The following is a 7,626-nucleotide window of genomic DNA, read 5'->3' as shown; positions in this document are numbered from 1 at the left end:
ACACACACACACACACACACACACACACACACACACACACACACACACACACACACACACATACACATAATACTATCAGAAATCTTCTTAACATACGGAGCTCATCAAGTGACGGATAAAAAAAAAATTAATGCGTGACCACAAGATAATTGTTGAAGTCATTCCTCTGCGGAAACTGTTGATTGTTAACATCAAGTTTAAAATAGTTAAATTTTATTTTAATATAGGAATGAATGACATACTTCAGTCACTTATGCTAGGCATAAAGTAATTCTTAGCATTATATGTTGCAGCTATAAGACACAAGTAACGACTGGAGTTGTCTCTGTCCAAAACAAGACAGCTGCCCTGGGGCACACTGACAGGGGCTGACATGCATCGGCACCACCGCCCTCTGACCACCACCAGTATGCAAGGTGGGTGAAATGTATTACCCAAGGACACGACAACTGAGACAAATGGAACAGGGGATTGAACCGGCAACCCGCCCCACAATGTTGTTATTTTTAATGATTAAACTGAACCTCGTTTAACCTCAGGCAACAAAACAAGACACAAAGGCAAGACACCTAAACTAGATCAAAACAACCTCACTCCACTGTAAACTGTAAACTTTCCTTTATCTTTGTCACTTATAGATACAAACACACATGGTTAGGGGAGTCGGCCTGTAACTGAAGGGTTGCCGGTTCGATTCACATTTCCATTTGTCTCAGTTGTTGTTTCCTTGGGCAAGACACTGCACCCACCTTGCCTACTGATGGTGGTCAAAGGGTCTGGTGGTGCTGGCGCATGGCAGCCCCACCTCTGTCAGTGTGCCCCAGGACAGCTGTGGCTACAATGTTGCTTATCATTGCTGGGGGAGGGGTAGTGCAGAGGGTAGAGAAGCCGTGTCTGTGATCGGAAGATCGGAGGTTCGACTCCCTAAACACCAACCAGCCCCACCTTGGGCTCCTGAGCAAGGCCCTCAACCCCCCAGTTGCTCCCCAGGTGCCAAAAATTGGCAGCCCACTGCTCCACATGTGTTCACATGTGCGATGGGTTAAATGCAGAGACTCAATTTCCCCTCGTGGGACAATGTGTCAATATTTTTTTTATCACTCGTTCAAATTCTTATTTGCATCAGTAACACACAACAGCAACACTGTTTCTAAACTGTATTGCTGTAAGTTGGGAGTGGTGCAAATAAGGATTTGATTTCACATTGTAAATGCTTTTACTTCTGTGCATTTGACAATAAAATAACCCTAAACACATAAAAATCTGATAAACTTCATTTTCACATGGCAGAATATGATGCAATGAGCTGATACCACCAGTCCCTGCTCCATCAAAGACATTAGGTTTGTTTACAAGTTAAAAGATTGTTTAAGAGTGGCCTACAGCTGATATCCTGGATATATAAATCCTATATTTGCGCAATGGGCTTTAAAACAGCTTTATAATATAACCAGTGTTGTATTTTCTTTCAGCTGACTTTAATGGCATATGATAAAACAACACATAAAATAGAATCACTACTGGGCATCAACATTCACATTTTTGACATAAACGACAACCCTCCATTATTTGAACAACAAGAGTATAATATTACCATAGAAGAGGCAACATTACAAGGTAAGAGCCACATCTTTTCTAATGTGTCTTGTTTTGATTTCATTACCAGAATGAAGTTACATTTTTTTAATAGTGTCTAAACATGAAATAAAACACTTCTTCCTTTTAATATTTGGCAGGCACTGATCTGATTACTGTTAAGGCAACAGACCGTGACAGCAACGAGGAGAATAGGAAGTTTAAATTCAGTATAGTCTCTGTCACTCCAATGCCACGTGACTTGGAGTTCTTCATAAATGAGGTGCAGGTTTCTGGTTATGGAAGAATTTCATTTAAAGGATGTCTGGACTATGAGGTGAGCACTTTCATAATCTGATGGCCCAAAAGCAAAATAACACAAATCGTAGGTTTAAACAATATAATTTGTGTTTAAAATGCAGTTTTTACTGGCAAATTATAAAAAAATTGTAGAAAATTATATTTTAAAGTTTGAAATTTAAGATGGCCAATTGAACTTAAAAAACACAATAATGTGCTAATTTAAAAAGTTTTACATCAAGACTCATTGCTAGCTATTAAGAAAAGGTTAATTTATTTGTGCTATTTATTGTCTCATCCTATTGAAATCAACAGCTTTAGTTCAAGTATACCTCTATGAAACTAGATCACACCATTTGCTCTACATAACTGATCTAATTTTGTCATCGAAAAGCCTAAGTGGACAATTTATTCCATCAGAAAGCAGACAAATACACCGTCATTGTGATGGCGACAGACGAAGGAAAACCAAAACCACTATCCAGCTCCTGCACTGTCATTATCAACACAGAGGGTGGAAATAACCACATTCCTGTGTTTACGGAAGAAGCTGTGAGCATCTAGTGATTTCGTGTAACTTAAAACCTGATGATTTAAACACATTTATTACATCATCTTCAACACTTTTGTACCCCAGGCCTCAGAAAGAGTGAAAGAAGGACTGGAAAATGTTTTTGTTTCACGTCTACAAGTTGCAGATGATGACCCCAGAGGGACAAGGGCCTGGAAGGCTGAATATAAAATCCACGGAGACAAAAACAACAATTTCAGAATCATCACTGATCCCGAGACAAATGAAGGTCTATTGTTTGTCAATAAGGTATTTATCTCTGTTCTTACCAAAAGTGCTTTAAACACATCTCTCTCCACATTAACCTGGAGACTTTCAAAGATACAAAAAAAGTAATTATTCAATAATGCAAAGCAATATTTATAACAGGCTTTATAGCATCTTCGAGAAGACCAACAAGCTGTTGTTGACTCTTGCCGGTCATCTAGGATATATGAGCTTTTTCTTTCAAAGTTGCATGTTGCAAATGACTAATGTGAGGTTTTATTACTGGGTTGGGTGATGCCAGCATTTTTCTTAAAAGTAACACTTGGATATTTTAATTTTTTAACAGCGTCTTGACTTTGAGGATGATCCTGTGAAAGACATCACAATCACTGTGGAAAATGAGATCCCGTACTTTACATGCAGAGTGATAAGGCGCAACACACAACAACAAGATGTGGGGGACAAGTGGAGGGTTGAACCTAACCACGGTGCGCACAGTCACTCAACAAAGCCTAAACACTCTGAAATGTCACTAGATTCAAAGAAGCACTGAAGGTGATAAAAGTATTCTTTTACAACTAAAACATGTTTGTTTTGTACGTGTAGGGTATTCAGTCAACCTAGTAAAAGAAAATAAAGTTTATTCCGGACATCATGAGCTGCTGATAGAAGTGTCAGATCTCCAAGGAATGACAGCTGTCCACAAACTGTCGGTGATTGTGTGTGACTGCATGGACGTAACGCAACCAAACTGCAGAAACCCAAAAGCTTCTAGATCCAAACTCAGAGGAGATGCTCTGGGAATATTTTTTTCTCCATCTTACTGCTTGCAGGTAGATACAAATCCTAATTGTTGATCAATTATTAAAATGATTGTGACAATAACTTGACATGGTGTCTTTTTGTTTGGTCTTTATTCTAGGTTTGCTACTTGTTACTTTTCTGGTGTCAAGCAAGGATAGGAAGATAAAGATCTCAGAAGGCGTTTCTGGACATTTGATAATAAGTAACACGGAGGAACCAGGAACTGACTGCAACGTAAATATCTTCAGTTGTAGTTATTTCTAATGACTTATCACATACAGATGCACAAAAATAAAACATGCAGAAGATTTACAGATATTTTTCATTTCTTATAATTGAAATGCCCAATAACTAATTTCCTCTTTTTTAAACAATGAATTTTTTTCATTTATTTAACTGACTCTAGGAATGTATTTGACGGTTGCAGTTTCACAGTAAACATTTTAAATTTGATTTTTTTTTGTTTAAGAATCCCTTTGAGCTGATAAACAACAGCAACCACGAGGAACAGATGCTAATAAAATCCCAAGTTGTTCCTGTGACCATGGCACCAGTAAGTGTTGTAAACTATATTCTAATTTTATTGCCTTAATATTTTCCTAAAACATTCAACATAAAATTGTTTTAAATAAAAATATTAGCCAAGTAAATTAAAGACAGGTTTTCACAGTGAACAACAGCTATAAACCAAAAAATTTATTTTAAAGAAATTACTTACATTCTGCAGAAAAAAGCCCCAGTTTTACTGGTTGAGTAAAGAACACAAACATTTGTGTACTTATATTTTTGTGGGAAGAAAGGAAGGAAGGAAGGATACACTTTATTTCATTTTTGTTATTTTTTTAATTTTTTTTTTAGCCAGGAGGAGCTAGAATATACTTTGTTCCCATGAAGGGAAATTACAGTTCAGAACCCATTCAAGAGATATAGACAAACTTGGAGAACAGGTTCTCTGGGTTAAATCTGTTAATAAGATTTAGGCATTTTTCCCTTGCTTCTGTGTCTGATTCTAAATTAACTATTAATGAGTTTATCTCAGTAAAATAGACAAACTCATTACTCCTAATTCAAAGTTATAAAGAATAGTGTTTAAAATACTCTGTCAATTCTTGGAATTCACCTTTAACAAAATAATTATGACCAGAATATGAATTTAGGAAGTCTAACATCTGCTATTTTTTAAATATTTTTTTACAACATAAGAGTATGGTTATTATTCTATTGTATCTAATTCCTAAAATGTGTTTACATTAAACTATTATTAAAAAATGTTTACAAATTGTAAGTTTTGTCAGCAAAGAACCCAGAATTTAGACAGACTCAAAAAGATCAAAAAATGGGAATAACCAAAGCTGGCATGGAAGCAAACTATTTACAACAAAATAAACTCAGGAGGACATGAAAGAAAAGACATAAGAGAACGCTGAGCGGAGGAGAGGAGGCAGAGAACCAAATATAAAGCTGATGAGAATATGGAAACAGCTGGGCTGAGAGTGGCAACAGGTGAGGATGACTGACAGGAAAACTAAAGAGGCAGGCTGAGAGTGAATGAAGGCAACACAGAGAGCAAGCACAAGAGGGAGACAGAACACGAGACACAGATCCTCACGCAAATGTGACAATTTAAGTTAGTATTTTTTACTTTTCAGGTGTCCTTTGAGTTGGGAAACCACAGTAATCATGGTGAACAGATGCAAATAAGATCTGAAGGTGAACTTGTGACCACATCACCAGTAAGTGCTGTAAAGTATATTTTACTAATAACATCTACACAAAGCAGATTATTTTTTAGATCTCATAGAACTTATTAAAAATATAATCTAATTCTACCAATTAACCAGTGTCAGCGATGTCATTTATTTGACATAGCTGACACGTGTTTTTCAAGAGAAATCCACAAGGTCTTGTATCGCAATCCAACAAACCAAACTGGATTCAAGTTGTGCACCTGCTTTAAAAATTACTCATGTAGGTGTGTTTTACCAATAAGTAACTTTTTATTTGTTACACATTTTATCTTCTAAAACACATCTATACCTGCAGATCTACAATTGTCTGAATGAATGAACCAGTGAAAACAAAATAAACTAACCATACAGACCATACAATTCTTAGTTTGTCCACTTTTTACAGTCCTTACAAACACAGTTATTGAGTTGTGCCTGCACACGTGCACTGAGCAAATGCTGTAGCTCTGAAAAACCATGAAACTACAAATATCTAATAGTAAAACAACTCAAATATAAAAATATAGACTGATATAGTTCTAAACAGCCAAATGAAAATATCTGGCTTTGTTTTCTAAAGGCTGGGAGACAGAAAGATATACTGCTGTAGATTCTCAGTGATCCAGGACATGGGAAATTACAAAATAAGTAATACATAAAAATCATAATTTAAACTGCATAAACCTCTTAAATAACCCTGCTTAGACTGGCAGCTTTGCCTCTTTTATTTTCTTCTTTCCACTGTGACAAATGATATTGATTAAAACTATACTAACAATGAGCTGTAATCGAGGTTTAAACTCTTGTCGTCGTTCAAGTAATAACAAACACCAAAGCTAACTCTGAACCGCTTGGAATGACATCTTCACTCACGGTACTGACATTTTTCAATTTGTTGTCATGTTTTGCTACTGTTAAAGTTTTTAATACTGAGTCATTCTGCTATGCCAAACCACAACCGTTTGCTTTAAATTGTAAAATACCATTAAATGTTTTATTGACAAGTTCATGAGCCAGCAAACGAGGACTTCCCAAGGAGTTGGATCATCCAGGCAGATGAGACACCAGCTGGTGAATAAAATTGTGGTACTTCTAAATATTTTTATGTATCTCCTAATGTTAAGAATAGCACCTAAATAATTTAATAATTTAGATTTTGTTGTATAAAACATATTTTTTAGACTTTTACCGCATTTTTAACAAACACCACCTTTTAACTCTTCTGATTTTCAAGGACTGGATGAGGCAAAGCCAGCATCATCAGTACATTATAATAAAAAGCGTCCTGGAAATAAAGCTGGGAGCCATGCATGCCCATGGTGTAGAACTGAGTGATTATGAACCAGATGTCTACGCTGAAGAAGGAGACATGGAACACAACTATGAACTTGATGACATTTCTATTACTGAACTTTCCTTTGACCCAGACTTAAACCTGGATTCTAGGTTTTTTCCTCTGGCTTCAGTTTGTTTGCCTGGTAAAATCCCTGCCCAGAGTGCAAAGAATTAATACACCAACTCAGTTAAACATGCTGCAGAAATGTAACTCATCACATCGAACTGAGGATTAGTTTGCAAGGTTGTGTGGTGAGATACATAGAACGTTGGTTAAAAACTTTATGATAATTGGATATTGTCAAAATATGATGAATACCTATGAGTCCCCTGAAGGAAATATCTGATATAATCATAAAGAATGTTTTGAAGCACTTTTCTGATCAGTTTCAACAACTATATGGTTCTGTTGTACTTCCCCTGCACATTGGCAAAGTTATTTTTAATACCAGCAGGGAAATCCTGATATCCAAGTATGGTTTGCGGTTTCCTCTTTCAAATGACATCAACAAATCCTCATTAGAATATGCAAAAAATAGGATTCAGACCCATTTTTCAACTCAAATCTCTGGAACCACTTATGATATCAGGATGATCTTGAGATAAAATGTTGCTTCAAAAGCCAAGAATGTGAAAATGTGCTCTGTTTAATATGACCTAATCACTTAATCCCTGATCTGATGTGACGTCACAACCTTGAGTAGCAGCAAGATTACATTTCTTGTACATATTTTTATTTATTTATTTTTGCTTTTATAAAATTTTGCAAGTTGTTTTTATTGTTTAGAAGTTTGCATTTGTTAAGGCCCTGTCACACTAGACAACTTGTGCCAACTTACAAACATTTTAAAGACATCTACATTGAAGACAGAATTGAAAAAATCAGCAGGAAGCTTCTTTTCTGTGTGCATAATGTAATTCTCACAAATTGATCAAATATATAACTTTTATTAGCAATTTAGACATAAAAATGATTTACAAGTTAGCATAAGTTGTGTAGTGTGACAGGGCCTTTACATAATAAAATAGAGCTTACTGTGTGTTGAATTACAAATAGATAAATAATAAATAAATAATAAATACTCACCCTGTAGCTTCTGTGTCTAT

Source organism: Austrofundulus limnaeus, unplaced genomic scaffold (assembly GCF_001266775.1).
Source record: "Austrofundulus limnaeus strain Quisiro unplaced genomic scaffold, Austrofundulus_limnaeus-1.0 Scaffold70, whole genome shotgun sequence".
In the NCBI taxonomy this organism is placed as follows: Eukaryota; Metazoa; Chordata; class Actinopteri; order Cyprinodontiformes; family Rivulidae; genus Austrofundulus; species Austrofundulus limnaeus.
The sequence above is the reverse complement of the archived record's forward strand: the minus strand, read 5'-3'. Positions refer to the sequence as shown.